Source organism: Macrobrachium rosenbergii, chromosome 27 (assembly GCF_040412425.1).
Source record: "Macrobrachium rosenbergii isolate ZJJX-2024 chromosome 27, ASM4041242v1, whole genome shotgun sequence".
In the NCBI taxonomy this organism is placed as follows: domain Eukaryota; kingdom Metazoa; phylum Arthropoda; class Malacostraca; order Decapoda; family Palaemonidae; genus Macrobrachium; species Macrobrachium rosenbergii.
The window spans coordinates 23,680,118-23,697,008 of record NC_089767.1 but is presented as its reverse complement, the minus strand read 5'-3'; the positions used below and the strand labels follow the sequence as shown (position 1 = coordinate 23,697,008).

General features: G+C 31.8%; 1 protein-coding gene across 6 annotated transcripts in view; it reads right to left on the bottom strand.

Annotated features, from left to right (window-relative positions):
- The window catches only part of LOC136853499 (probable G-protein coupled receptor B0563.6), a 658,658-nt gene extending 644,078 nt beyond the window's left edge, over positions 1-14,580 (bottom strand). The window contains exons 1-2 of one of the 6 annotated variants that reach the window (XM_067129160.1): positions 14,372-14,580; positions 13,736-13,930 (exon numbers count right to left, since the gene is read on the bottom strand). The gene's annotated coding sequence lies outside the window, so the exon portion shown is untranslated. Of the gene's footprint in view, positions 1-13,735 lie in introns of all 6 variants that reach the window. The other 5 variants (XM_067129156.1, XM_067129157.1, XM_067129158.1 and 2 more) reach the window with 5 other exon arrangements.
- Between the last annotated feature and the right edge of the window lie 2,311 nt (positions 14,581-16,891).

The following is a 16,891-nucleotide window of genomic DNA, read 5'->3' as shown; positions in this document are numbered from 1 at the left end:
CTAACGCTGAATTAATGCATCTAGCAATTGACTTTTCTTATGCAAACGTGCATTCTGAACTCTTGCATCATTTGCAATGCAAAAGAGCCGTGAAATGTGTTACAGTGTCGATTCAACTCAGTTTGAACTCGCTCTTGGTATTTACTTTTATAATGAGGAATTCTCTGAATTCTTCGGCGTTTCCCGAATCATTTAACCTGCCTTTCTTTTTTGTTTAAAGATGAGTTTCTGTCGTTACTTAAAGGGAGAAGTCCATTAACACCCATTTCTTAAGGGATCGGAGTGTTTGTTAATAGGAGTAATTCCAGTAAACAAAGAACAGGGAACAAACAACAAACAACATCCGTAGGAAACAGTGCCAAGTTATCTCGTAACCAAAAAAAATTTCCAACGCCCAACATCTACTTCAAACGATGATCCCTGTCTCATTCATGTTTTAAACATGAATTGCGGATGAAACTCCAGCGCAAAAGGCTTCCACACTGTCATCCACTTCTCAAAACTGCAATAAATGCTCACCCGCAGCGCGTCAAACAACTTAGGTGTTGCGCTTGTGTGAATGTGCATGTGTGTGCGTCTGTGTGTATGTGTGTGTGAGTAGCTAGACAGACTGGTCATATCAGAACCTGTATAAGAAAGTGCACTAGCGGATCCAGAAAAATTTCATAGTGGCCATCAATTTTCATATACATATACACACACACACACATATATATATAGTATATATATATATATATATATATATATATATATATATATATATATATATATATATATATATATATATATATTATTTCTTTAATAGATTTTTTTTTTTTTCCCATTTTTATATTTATGTTATTATGTAAATCTTCAATATTATTATTTTATCATTATTTCTCATGGGGGGGGGACGTGCCCAGGTTCCCCCGCCCCCGCGATCTACTAGTGGGAACTGACACTAAATACTTTATTGCTTAAGAGTTTCTAAGACAAAAGAGTGGCGATTAATGTAAGCAAGGGGGAGAGTTATGAAGAAAAATGAAGCCAGCAAGGCACGATATTACGTGAATGGTTTCCTCATATGGCGTTTTAGAACTAAATGCATTGGGCCATGGGACAATTAGAGAAGAGGTAAATCAACGAATAAGTTCAACAAGGGAGGCAGCAAGGTCACTGAAGAAGATTTCAAGTTGATAAAAGTAGTGTTCACACATACTAAAATTGAGAAAGAAGTGACTGTTCACCAAATTTGCTGAATGTGAACGAAAGAGAAAAAGGCAGTTTATATAAAGAACGGATGTTCTAAAGATGAAACTTGCAGAGATGAGATAGTGCTATCAAAGTGTCATGAATGAAAGACAGGGAAGAGTCTTTCGAGGTGGTTTGGTCATACAGAGAAAATGGAGAATAATAGGCTTAGGAGAGTGAATATAACTGGGAAATTTAGAGAGAGTGAAGAAAACATTTTAATTATATATATATATATATATATATATATATATATATATATATATATATATATATATATATATATATATATATATATATATATATATATATATATGTGTGTGTGTGGGTGGGTGTTTGCATTTGTGTGCGTGTCTGAGTGGGTTCGAAGAGTTTGCTGACGTACGAAATTGGCTGATATTTCACGAAAATTACTTTTGCAGTAATATACAACAAACAATTCTTTGGTATATTCACGCGGTTACCTAAAAACATTGAATAAGTAAGTGTTCATCATGCAGATCCCTCTGGAAACCAATATTCAAACGAGAATCTAATTTAACAGACAGGAAAATTCTGTGTATGTATCAAAATATGCATGAGCATGAAAGCTGCTCCCCTCTCTCTCTCTCTCTCTCTCTCTCTCTCTCTCTCTCTCTCTCTCTCTCTCTCTCTCTCTCTCTCTCTCTCTCTTTCTGCCTGTCTATCTTGAAACCAAACAAATAGGCAAAGACGCGCTTTTGCACAAACGTATGGATGTATGTAAGGGCTTACATATACATACATTCATACATACATACATAATATATATATATATATATATATATATATATATATATATATATATATATATATATTATACATATATATTATATATATGCATATATATGTGTATATACATATATTATATGTGTGAATGTATGTGTATATATGTAATATATATATACATATTTATGTATGTATGAATGTATGTATGTATGTATATGTAAGAACATACGTACATCCATATATTTGTGCAAAAGCGTGTCTTTGCCTATTTGTTTGGTTTGAAGATATTCAGGCAGAGAGAGAGAGAGAGAGAGAGAGAGAGAGAGAGAGAGAGAGAGAGAGAGAGAGAGAGAGAGAGAGAGAGGAGCTTCTTCATGCTCATGCATATTCTGATACATGCATAGAATTTCCTGTCTATTGAATTATATATATATATATATATATATATATATATATATATATATATATATATATATATATATATATATATATATATATATAATTTATATACCGCCTAATTCATCCTCTTCGATCCGAGCCAAAAATTAACACCCATTTCTTTAAGACCACCTTCTCGTCAAAAGCAGGGAGTGCCCATCTCAAGCTTTCGTTGTGTCGTAAATATTTTGACATCAAACGTCCTAGGCACCTCTCCATTAGTTCTTCACTCTCCAGCGTGTTACTTGGCTGCTTGATAGCTAAAACCTCACTACCTCTCTCTCTTTCTCGTCTAAACTTCCTCTCGTCTTTTTCATGCTTCCTCTAATCTTGCCCAGTCTTATATTTGTTTCATGCTCTCTCTAATCTTGCTCAGTCTTATATTTTTTCGTTCTGGGTATTCGTGGTAATACCTGATGATTTTTCGTTCTTAAAGTTTTTGCTTTACTGTTCAGTGATGGTGAGGTGAATGAAATTGCTGACCAGGGGTACCTGTAGCATGTCTTAGTGAAGAAAATATTCTTAAACTGAATGAGAGGAATAGATGTTTAAGTGTGTATACATACATAAATACATGTGTACATACATACACAAAACACACACGTGTATGTATATATATATATATATATATATATATATATATATATATATATATATATATATATATATATATATATATATTTATATATATATATATATATATATATATATATATATATATATATATATATATATACATATATATATATATATATATATATATATATATATATATATATATATATATATATATATATATATATATATATATATATATATATATATGTCTGTATGTATGTGTGTGTGAGAGAGAGAGAGAGAGAGAGAGAGAGAGAGAGAGAGAGAGAGAGAGAGAGAGAGAGAGAGAGAACAGCTAAAAAATAACACTTTGTAAGCAAGAGCACCCAAAAATTTTCTTTAACCCAACCTTCTTCTTCCCTGATTTCTTCTGAAACAAATCTTGAAAAATAGAATATAACATCAGAGTGGTTTAATGGCTTAAATGCTGAATGCAAATATGACATTAGAATGGTTTAAAGATTTAAAGTTCGCGTCTCAATGCGACATTGGAGTGGTTTAAAGGTTTAAAGTTCGCATCTGAATATGACATTAGAGTGGTTTATAGGTTTAAACTTCGCGTCTGAATATGACATTAGAGTGGTTTAAAGTTTGTGTCTGAATATGACATTAGAGTGGTTTAAAGTTTTCGTTTGAATATGACATTAGAATGGTTTAAAGGTTTAAAGCTCGCGTCTGAATATGACATTAGAGTTGTTTAAAGGTTTAAAGTTCCTGTCTGAATATGACATTAGAGTGGTTTAAAGGTTTAAAGTTCGCGTCTGAATATGACATTAGAGTGGTTTAAATGTTTAAAGTTCGAGTCTGAATATGACATTAGAGTGGTTTAAAGTTTTGAAGTTCGCATTTGAATATGACATTGGAATCGTTTAAAGGTTTAAAGTTCGCATCTGAATATTACATTAGAATGGTTTAAAGGTTTAAAGTTCTCATCTGAATTTGACAGATTGGTTTAAAGGCTTAAAGTTGGCGTCTGAATATCACATTCAATGGTTTTAAGGTTTAAAGTTCACGTCTGAATGTGACATTAGAGTGGTTTAAAGATTTAAAGTTCACGTCTGAATATGACATTAGAGTGGCTTAAAGGTTTAAAGTTCGCGTCTGAATATGACATTAGAGTGGTCTAAAGGTTTAAAGTTCGCGTCTGCATATGACATTAGAGTGGCTTCAAAGTTTAAAGTTCGCGTCTGAATATGACATTAAAGTGGTCTAAAGGTTTAACGTTTGCAAGTGAATATGACATTAGAGTGGTCTAAGGTTTAAGTTCGCGTCTGAATATGACATTAGAGTGGTTTAAAGTTTTAAAGTTCGCGTCTGAATTGGACAAAGTGGTTTAAAGGTTTAAAGTTCGCGTCTGAATTTGACATTAAAGTGGTTTAAAGATTTATAGTCACGTCTGAATGTGACATTAGAGTGGTTTAAAGGTTTAAAGTTCACGTCTGAATATGCCATTAGAGTGGTTTAAAGGTTTAAAGTTCGCGCCTGAATGTGACATTATAGTGGTTTAAAGATTTAAAGTTCGTGTCTGAATGTGACAGAGTGGTTTAAAGGTTTAAAGTTCGCATCTGAATGTGACGTTAGAGTGGTTTAAAGGTTTAAAGTTCGCGTCTGAATATGACATTAAAGTGGTTTAAAGGTTTAAAGTTCGCGTCTGAATGTGACATTAGAGTGGTTTAAAGGTTTAAAGTTCGCATCTGTATGACATTAGAGTGGCTTAAAGGTTTAAAGTTCGCGTCTGAATATGACATCAGAGTGGTCTAAAGGTTTAAAGTTTGCGAGTGAATATGACATTAGAGTGGATTAAAGGTTTAAGTTCGCATCTGAATATGACATTAGAGTGGTTTAAAGTTTTGAAGTTCGCATCTGAATATGACATTAAAGTTGTTTAAAGGTTTAAAGTTCGCTTCTGAATATGACATTAAAGTAGTTTAAAGATTTAAAGTTCACGTCTGAATGTGACATTAGAGTGGTTTAAAGGTTTAAAGTTCGCGTCTGAATGTGACATTAGAGTGGTTTATAGGTTTAAAGTTCGCGCCTGAATGTGACATTAGAGTCGTTTAAAGGTTTAAAGTTCACGTCTGAATATGACATTAGAGTGGTTTAAAGGTTTAAAGTTCACGTTTGAATGTGATGTTAGAGTGGTTTAAAGGTTTAAAGTTCGCATCTGAATATGACATTAGAATGGTTTAAAGTTCGCATTTGAATTTGACAGAGTGGTTTAAAGGCTTAAAGTTTGCGTCAGAATATGACATTAAAGTGGTTTATAGGTTTAAAGTTCACGTCTGAATGTGACATTAGAGTGGTTTAAAGGTTTAAAGTTCGCATCTGAATATGACATTATGAGTGGTTTAAAGTTTTTAAAGTTCGGTCTGAATATGACATTAAAGTTGCTTAAAGGTTTAAAGTTCGCGTCTGAATATGACATTAGAGTGGTTTAAAGTTTTAAAGTTCGCGTCTGAATTGGACAAAGTGGTTTAAAGGTTTAAAGTTCGCGTCTGAATTTGACATTAAAGTGGTTTAAAGATTTATAGTCACGTCTGAATGTGACATTAGAGTGGTTTAAAGGTTTAAAGTTCACGTCTGAATATGCCATTAGAGTGGTTTAAAGGTTTAAAGTTCGCGCCTGAATGTGACATTATAGTGGTTTAAAGATTTAAAGTTCGTTCTAAATGTGACAAGTGGTTTAAAGGTTTAAAGTTCGCATCTGAATGTGACGTTAGAGTGGTTTAAAGGTTTAAAGTTCGCGTCTGAATATGACATTAAAGTGGTTTAAAGGTTTAAAGTTCGCGTCTGAATGTGACATTAGAGTGGTTTAAAGGTTTAAAGTTCGCATCTGTATGACATTAGAGTGGCTTAAAGGTTTAAAGTTCGCGTCTGAATATGACATCAGAGTGGTCTAAAGGTTTAAAGTTTCGAGTGAATATGACATTAGAGTGGATTAAAGGTTTAAGTTGCATCTGAATATGACATTAAAGTGGTTTAAAAAGTTCGCATCTGAATATGACATTAAAGTTGTTTAAAGGTTTAAAGTTCGCTTCTGAATATGACATTAAAGTAGTTTAAAGATTTAAAGTTCACGTCTGAATGTGACATTAGAGTGGTTTAAAGGTTTAAAGTTCGCGTCTGAATGTGACAAAGTGGTTTTAGGTTTAAAGTTCGCGCCTGAATGTGACATTAGAGTCGTTTAAAGGTTTAAAGTTCACGTCTGAATATGACATTAGAGTGGTTTAAAGGTTTAAAGTTCACGTTTGAATGTGATGTTAGAGTGGTTTAAAGGTTTAAAGTTCGCATCTGAATATGACATTAGAATGGTTTAAAGTTCGCATTTGAATTTGACAGAGTGGTTTAAAGGCTTAAAGTTTGCGTCAGAATATGACATTAAAGTGGTTTATAGGTTTAAAGTTCACGTCTGAATGTGACATTAGAGTGGTTTAAAGGTTTAAAGTTCGCATCTGAATATGACATTAGAGTGGTTTAAAGGTTTAAAGTTCGGTCTGAATATGACATTAAAGTTGCTTAAAGGTTTAAAGTCCGCGTCTGAATATGACATTAGAGTGGTTTAAAGTTTTAAAGTTCGCGTCTGAATTGGACAAAGTGGTTTAAAGGTTTAAAGTTCGCGTCTGAATTTGACATTAAAGTGGTTTAAAGATTTATAGTCACGTCTGAATGTGACATTAGAGTGGTTTAAAGGTTTAAAGTTCACGTCTGAATATGCCATTAGAGTGGTTTAAAGGTTTAAAGTTCGCGCCTGAATGTGACATTATAGTGGTTTAAAGATTTAAAGTTCGTGTCTGAATGTGACAGAGTGGTTTAAAGGTTTAAAGTTCGCATCTGAATGTGACGTTAGAGTGGTTTAAAAGGTTTAAAGTTCGCGTCTGAATATGACATTAAAGTGGTTTAAAGGTTTAAAGTTCGCGTCTGAATGTGACATTAGAGTGGTTTAAAGGTTTAAAGTTCGCATCTGTATGACATTAGAGTGGCTTAAAGGTTTAAAGTTCGCGTCTGAATATGACATCAGAGTGGTCTAAAGGTTTAAAGTTTGCGAGTGAATATGACATTAGAGTGGATTAAAGGTTTAAGTTCGCATCTGAATATGACATTAGAGTGGTTTAAAGTTTTGAAGTTCGCATCTGAATATGACATTAAAGTTGTTTAAAGGTTTAAAGTTCGCTTCTGAATATGACATTAAAGTAGTTTAAAGATTTAAAGTTCACGTCTGAATGTGACATTAGAGTGGTTTAAAGGTTTAAAGTTCGCGTCTGAATGTGACATTAGAGTGGTTTATAGGTTTAAAGTTCGCGCCTGAATGTGACATTAGAGTCGTTTAAAGGTTTAAAGTTCACGTCTGAATATGACATTATGGTTTAAAGGTTTAAAGTTAACGTTTGAATGTGATGTTAGAGTGGTTTAAAGGTTTAAAGTTCGCATCTGAATATGACATTAGAATGGTTTAAAGTTCGCATTTGAATTTGACAGAGTGGTTTAAAGGCTTAAAGTTTGCGTCAGAATATGACATTAAAGTGGTTTATAGGTTTAAAGTTCACGTCTGAATGTGACATTAGAGTGGTTTAAAGGTTTAAAGTTCGCATCTGAATATGACATTAGAGTGGTTTAAAGGTTTAAAGTTCGGTCTGAATATGACATTAAAGTTGCTTAAAGGTTTAAAGTTCGCGTCTGAATATGACATTAGAGTGGTCTAAAGGTTTAAAGTTCGCGTCTGAATATGACATTAAAGTGGCTTAAAGGTTTAAAGGTCACGTCTGAATATGACATTAGAGTGGTCTAAAGGTTTGAAGTTTTCAAGTGAATATGACAGAGTGATTTAAAGGTTTAAAGTTTGCATTTGAATATGACATTCGTGCGTTTTTAAAATTGCTTGTTAATTTAACATTAGAATGACCTAAATACTTAAATATTTAAAGGTCATGTGTGACTACGAGATTATTGTGGTTTAAATTCTACATATGAATATAACATTGGAGTGGTTTAAATGTTTAAAGGTCATATGTGAAGATAATAAAAGCTTGGTTAAAAGGTTGCACGTGAATATAACATTACAATGATTTAAATATTTAAAGGCCACGTGTGAATATGATATTACTGTAGTGTGGTTTAAAGTTTACATGTGAATATAAAATTAGAGTGGTTTTAAAATTTAAAGGTCATGTGTGAAGATGACATAAGTTTGTTTAAAAGTTTGCATGTGAATATAACATTGGAGTGGTTTAAAATTTTAAAGGGACATGTGAATATAGCATTATTATGGCTTAAGGTTTTCCAGGTTTCATGTTAACATAACATTAGGGCAGTTTAAAGGATGTCTGCATATTACAGTAAGGTTTAAAGATTTAAAGATCACGTGTGAATATGACATTATTGCGGATTAAAGGTTTAAAGGTCACGTGTGAATACGACTTTAGTATAACATTAGAGTGGTTCAAAACCATGTCTGACTATGAGAGTATGGTTTAAAGACCACATGCAAATAAAACAGAATAATTTTAGGGTTTAAATGTCACATGTGAATATGACATTAGTGTGGTTTAAATTGTTTAAAGGTCAAATGTGAATATGATATCAGCACATTTTAAAAGCTTAAAGGTCATATGTGAATATGATATTTGTGTGGTTTAAACATTCAAAGGTCATATGCAAATATATTATTAGTGTGGTTTAAATATTTAAAGGTCACGTGTGAACAAACATTAGTGTAGTTTAAATGTTTAAAGGTCACGTGTGAATATAACATTAGTGTGGTTTAAATATTTAAAGGTCACGTGTGAATAAACATTAGTGTGGTTTAAATGTTTAAAGGTCACGTGTGAATAAACATTAGTGTGATTTAAATGTTTAAAGGTCACGTGTGAATATAACATTAGTGTGGTTTAAATATTTAAAGGTCATATGCAAATATGACATTAGTATATAGTTTAAATATTTAAAGATCACGTGTGAATAAACATTAGCGTGGTTTACATGTTTAAAGGTCACGTGTGAATATAACATTAGTGTAATTTAAATGTTTAAAGGTCACGTGTGAATATAACATTAGTATGGTTTAAATGTCTAAAGGTCACGTGGGAATATAACATTAGTGTGATTTAAATGTATAAAGGTCACGTGTGAATAAAACATTAGTGTGATTTAAATGTTTAAAGGTCACATGTGAATATAACATTAGTGTTGTTTAAACGTTTAAAGGTCACGCGTGAATATAACATTAGTGTGATTTATATGTTTAAAGGTTGCATGTGAATATAACATTAGTGTGGTTTAAATATTTCAAGGTCACGTGTGAATATAACCTTAGTGAAGTTTGAAGATCATGTGTGACAATGAATATATGGTTTAAAGGTTCAAAGGAACACGTGTAAATATCATATTGGTGTGGTTTAAAGGTTTAGAGGTCACGTGTGAATATGACATTATTGTGCTTTAAAGGCTTAAAGGTCATGTGTGAATACGGCATCACTATGGTTTAAAGCTTTAAAGGCTGTGTGAATATAATATTAGTGAGGTATAAAGTTCATGTGTAAGTGTGACAATATGGTTTAAAGGTTTAAAGGTCATGTCCGAATATATTAGTGCAGTTTAAAGGTCCATGTGAATAGGACATTAGTGTGGTTTAAAGGTTTAAAGGTCCTGTGTGAATATAACATTAGTGTGGTTTAAAGGTTTAAAGGTCCTGTGTGAATATAACATTAGTGTTGTTTAAAGGAACAGGCCAGAGTCAAGAGACCTAGCATACACAAACGGGAGACCAGCCCCCAATAGCTCTCCTCACTGAATTGAGACCTGGGGGGAACAAGGCAATGGCCTTATTCCCTTTCCCCCTTCCCCTATCACACACCACCTAGACACGAGGGTCGATACCCCTAGCTACAGAAACAGGAAGGTCGCCTGCCAGACAAAGTCTATCACGGCCTGAGTGAGTCTTCATCTCGGGACCCACGGTGAACGAGTCGACCTGACCACGAGCCCAATGAATGAAATATAAATTAATACTATTCCAAAGAATATATTATTTGCAGAGGTGAAAGTTTTTTTCTTCCAGTCAAATAACTGATAAGTTTTATTTATATTCTTTGATTTCCCTTAAGTTAACTTCAACAGTTGACACTGTTCTTATATTTGTAAGTAAATGGAATACATATTTGTCAGTGAATATAACATATATCAGTCTACGAAACTAAATAATGACGACTGTTATTTGCTTTTTCACAAAGAAAACTCATTTTATTCCAGAGAAGAAACTTCATAAAATACCATTAAAAAAAAGCGTTTACATAGTGACGGAACAAGAGAGAGAGAGAGAGAGAGAGAGAGAGAAGCAGGCTTAGCCCACTTTTGTTGCAGATGCATCATATACGTCCAGCAGGAATATAAATGGGACTGATGTCCATCACAAATTGCGGAAGTCTTGATGAACAAGTTTATTGCATTACCATTGTGTTGAGGCCGCCAGATAATACATTTTGGTTTTCATGTGGAAAAATAAAGGAATATTTGTTTAAAGAGTATCATAACGCATTATCCAGATTTGAACAGAAAATCCTAATGAATGTTTGGAGGGTAGTTTTTCTGTATTTTGTAATGTCACTACACCCGATGGTGTAATTGACAGATTACCCATTACAACATTCTGACAAGAAAAGTAGCAGTTTTAATGATAGATAATTAGCATTATGGAAAAATAAAGGAAAATGCTTTAAGAGTATCAAAATACATTAACCAGATTTCGATGTCAGAACAGAATATCCTGCTATAATATTTTTCAGAACATGATATCCTGATATAATATTTTTTAGAACAGAATATCCTGATACAATATTTTTTAGAACAGGATATCCTGATATAATATTTTTAGAACAGAATATCCTGATACAATATTTTTTAGAACAGGATATCCTGATATAATATTTTTAGAACAGAATATCCTGATATAATATTTTTTAGAACAGGATATCCTGATATAATATTTTTTAGAACAGAATATCTTGATACAATATTTTTTAGAACAGGATATCCTGATATAATATTTTTTAGAACAGAATATCCTGATATAATATTTTTTAGAACAGAATATCCTGATACAATATTTTTTAGAACAGAATATCCTGATATACTGTAATATTTTTTAGAGCAGAATATCCTGATATAATAATCTTTAGAACAGAATATCCTGATACAATATTTTTTAGAATAGAATATCCTGATATAATATTTTTAGAGCAGAATATCCTGATATAATAATTTTTAGAACAGAATATCCCGGTATAATATTTTTTAGAACAGAATATCCTGGTATAATATTTTTTTAGAACAAAATATCCTAATATAATATTTTTAGACCAGAATATCCTGATATATTTTTTTAGAACAGAATATCCTGATATTATATTTTTCAGAACAGAATATCCTGATATATTTTTTAGAACAGAATATCCAGGTATAATATTTTTTAGAACAGAATATCCTGATATATTTTTTAGAACAAAATATCCTGATATAATATTTTTTAGAACAGGATATCTTAATTGACAAATTATCCATTACAACATAATGACAACAAAAGTAGAAATTTTAATGAAAGAAAATTAGCACATTTATAAAAAGTAATAATAATAAATTAGTTATTAAACAGGGAAGAAAATATATATTAATCTCATAATCACGTTATTGATAACTCAGATTGCCAACTGAGTGAATGAGACCTTATTTAGCTAAGAATGACTGTAAAAAATGGGTAATTGAACAAGAGAATATATATATATATATATATATATATATATATATATATATATATATATATATTTAAATAAAAATGTTTACAATCTTGCGTCCGAATTCAACAGTCATCAACAACTCATTAATTTAATAACTCAGATTTCCAAATGAGTGAATAAAAAATAATAAGAATAAAAAGGGAATGAGAGGAATAATGGATATCAGAAAATTAAAAGAAATTAGGCTGACCCGTTTTCTGTTGAAGACCTTTCAGCTGTGTTCCCTTTTTAGTGTAACTCGTAGGCGTGAGCAATTTATCTTTGATTCTGTCACTCCGTATATCGCTTTCCCTTTTTCGAATTCGTATAAGTATATTCACACACACACATACATATATATATATGTATATATGTATATATATATATATATATATATATATATATATATATATATATATATATATATGTGTGTATGTGTAATGTGTGTGTGTGTTATATATTATATTTCATATATTATATATATTATATATATATATATATATATATATATATATATATATATAAAGTATATATATATGATTATATATGAACAATTCATCAATTGACAATGTTAGAAATAAAGAATGTATAATACATATTTGACAAATACGAAGCCGGTAGCCCATCTTTAAAAGACAGCTGAATTATGTGTTTATCATCCCATAACACCCAAACATCGAAAGAGCAATGCAAACATGAACGCATGCACGTAAACATGCATACATGGAAAAAAAATAACACCCATATTTTCCTTACAGGGCATATTTACATAAAAATGTTTACAACCTTGCGTCCGAATTCAAATTCCACTTCCGGTGTAAAGAGTTGACGTGCAGTATTGCAGCTTAATGCAATTTGTGTATGCACCGGGACATCATGCGAGAATATGAAAATATTAGCATTCATAAATTCTCGGGCTCTACCATCCTTAACCGGAAATTATGGCGAGACCACGAACATTTGCATCAACATTTGTATAACCGGAAGTGGATATCATCTTATCAAGATATACTCAATTTTGGTTATGATAGAAAAATTGTGGAATACAGTGAAAAAAATAATCATAAAAATGTGGAATAGTGAAGAAATAATCGTACAAATACAACGCAAAAATAACCACAGAAATCTTAAACATTGTGAAAAACTAATCACACAAATACGGAATGCAGTGAAAAAATCATCTTACAAATAAGGAATGCAGTGATAAAATAACTAATACAAATAAGGAAGACAGTGAAACTAATAATAAAAATGAGGAATACAGTGGAAAAATAAGCAAAAAAAAAGGAATATAATGAAAAAATAACCTTATAAATAACGAATGCAGTGAGAAAATAAATTATGCAAATAAGGAATACAGTGGGAAAAAAATAATCATACAAATGATGAACAAACGGGAAAAATAATCTTGCAAAGACGGAATTTGGTGAAAAAATAATCATACAAATAAGGAATACGGTAAAAAAAAAAATAATCACACTCATATAGAGAATAGTGAAAAAATAATCATACAAATAAGGAAACAGTGAAAAAAGCATATAAATAAGAAATGCAATAAAAAATAATCATGCAAATAAGGATTACGGTAAAAAAAAAAAATAATCGTACAAATAGTGACTGCAGTGAAAAAAAAATAATCATACAAATTAGAATACAGTAAAAAAATAATCGAACAAATAAGGAACGCAGTGAGTAGATAATTATATTAACAAGGACTACAGTGAAAAACATAATCATACTAACGAGAAATATAAGGAAAATATTATCATATTAACAACGAATACAGTATAAAAAAATAATCGTACAAATAAGCAATGCACTGAAAAAAATATCGACTAATGATTATGAAATTAAAAGTGGACAAGAGCGACTAGCAACAGCAAATAGAATATTTATAATTAAATCAATCATATTTTCTGTGCCATAGAGAAGCTTACCTTAATAAACGACGTAACATCTATCCATTCCTTTTCTTCCTCATTCCAGTATTAAGCCGTAGGTTACGGTGACACTTATTTCAGATCTAACTTTTATTTTTTGTCAGCATCAATAAGAAAGTTATGCTTATATTACCTTATATATAAATTATAACTATCCTTTTTTTATTTCAGTTTATTACACAACACTTAATACTGATGGTCAATGGATCGATTTTTCCAATGGAAAGTGGAATCAATTAAATCCTTTGAATGAAAAGTTTTTGTTATGGTAATGTCATTTACAGTAATTTCTATTGTCTTAATGTTATTAATTTCTTTACTGTTTTCGTTCAATAAGCACTGAAAATCTTATTTTTTAAACTTTGGTCAAAATTTAATACAGAAAATAAATTGTTCGCATAATGAATTTTGTTGCATCCATAAAATCCAATTCAAATTAAATTCATCAAATCATCACAACTTTCATTTTAAAGTTAATGAAATTCACTCAAATGCAGCCATGAACTGTGCATACTAAAAATTTATATTTCCCTCCGAAAATACTAAATCAACGCGTCGTGCAGCTCTTAAAAATTTACCTTCTGATTTATTCATAATGTCATGAAACCGATTTTCGCCGGGCAACCAACCTACCGGGGAGACATCACAGAGACCAACGTAAGAAACCCACCGACAACACGAACACGTCCGAAGCCCACCGAGCTCGGGGCAGCACTGAGACACTCTACGAGAGACTCAGGCGGGCTGGCCACTAGCATAGTGTCGTCTCTTCTTCTTCTTGTATATAGTCTGGCATCCTTCGGTCACGCGTTCGCGAGAATGCACACGCAGGCGTCAAATGAGCCGGTAGTTACTATGTTGTTGTCGGTGCTGCTGGAGAAACTGCTGCTTCTCCTGCCGTCGCATTCGCGTGGGCGTGGGTATTGGCTCGTTTGGCTAATTGTCTGGTGGCATGTATTCAGTGCATGTGTGTCATATATATACTTGTATATCTACATAATACATACATACATACATACATACATACATATACACACACACATATATATATATAAATATGTGTGTGTACGTATGTACAGTGTATATGTTTATATGTATACATATATACAATATGTATATACATACAGTATATATATATATATATATATATATATATATATATATATATATATATATATATATATGTATATATATATATATATATATATATATATATATATATATATATATATATATATATTGTATATAATCCCAGGCCTACTAAAAGATTTTACCCTTCTTTCTGGGCTGAGGGTTACTAGCCCCACACCCTTCCCCATAAAGGTTCAAGGGGCTTATGTGCCGAGTACGTCTGTCTGGCCTTTCCTGGTGGTCACCTACCAAAGTACTGACACGACCCCACACTGCTCAATATTGCAAGATTACCTTTTAAAAATAAACAAGTGGCAAGTGTTACAAAACTCTACGGATAAAACATCCTAATTTCACTGTCTCGACCATAGCCCGTCAACCTTCTCATTCATTAATTTCCTTCTATAATGTTGACTAATTTACAAATAACAATATCTTTTACGTTCTTTGTTATTTTTCATTACAAAAACGTTTCTGAATGATCTAATAATCAAACGCCCTTTCTGAAGTACTTCAGTGAACCAACAATGCAATGTCCCCTTTAGATGCATTCCGGAAGTAAACATGAAAAAGAATATCAAGTTATTAAAAGCAAATATTCTTGTTGTCGAACAAAATATGTGATTTAATTTTCCCATGAATATTTACCATTCTTTTCCAGGCCGCTTTAAGATGATCACGTCTCGCATTCACAAAGAGATTAATTGTTTTTTGTTATCGTGAATATTTACGATATTGAACGTAAGTCCGACAAATGGACTAAGTATTTGATATCACAATACTTTATAAATAAATGCAAATCATACAGACATCTCTCTCTCTCTCTCTCTCTCTCTCTCTCTCTCTCTCTCTCTCTCTCTCTCTCTCTGTCTGTGGATTTGCGTGTGTTAGTTTTTTATTTTGCGATTATTTTCCCATTATGTCGGCAATTCAAGTAACATTTCATAACAATTAAGTAAAATGCTAGTTCATTTTTGTTCTGTTCGTCCGCAGCTATCTTTATTCCTTTTTATCGCTTCACGTTTCTATATTCCTCTCTCTTTTAATTATATAAAATGGCGGTTTTGTCATGCTTTTTCCTTTTACTTAAGCCGGTTCCGGTAACATTTCATAATAACTATGTAAAACTCTAGTTCATTTTTCCTCTGTTCTTCCGCATCTCTCCTCATTCTTTTTTATCGTTTAACTTTTTATATTACTCTTTTTTTTAATTTCGTCGATTTTAAACACAAGAACGTTGAATGTCTCATCAGCTCCCAACATTAATCTTTAAATTGGACTTGAAATTTCCTGGCGCTCAAACGCTTTGCAAACAATAGAGACATTTCTGTATTGTTTAACTTTATGTTGCCTATTTTTTTTTTTACTTCCTCATAATAAGATGATGTTTTTTTTCATTTTAGTATTTTCCCACCTATCTTTTTTTTTTTTTTTATTTCGTCTTTCACGTGGACCTTACTCATTCGTGTGGTGCAATGTAATGAAAGACGACGGGTTCGAACCGTGTGTCAGTGATGTAAGTTGTAATACAGTTTCAGAAACGTGATGAAAGACGATGTGTTCGAATTGTGTGTCAGTGATGTAAGTTGTAATGAAGTTTCAGAAACGTAATGAAAGTCGATGTCTTCGAATCTTGTGTCTGTGTTGTAAGTTGTAATACAGTTTCAGAAACGTGATGAAAGACGATGTGTTCGAATCGTGTGTCAGTGTTGTAAGTTGTAATAAAGTTTCAGAAACATGATGAAAGACGATACGTTCGAATCGTGTGTCAGTGGACGATGTGTTCGAATAGTGTCGTTGTTGTAAGTTGTAATATAATTTCAGAAACGTGATGAAAGATGATGTGTTCGAATCGTGTGTCAGTGTTGTAAGTTGGAAAGACGATGTCTTCGAATCGTGTGTCAGTGTTGTAAGTTGCATAAAGTTTCAGAAACGTGATGAAAGACGATGTCTTCGAATCGTGTGTCAGTGTTGTAAGTTGTAATAAAGTTTCATTCAGTTCCCATTAGAGTTTTTCCATAA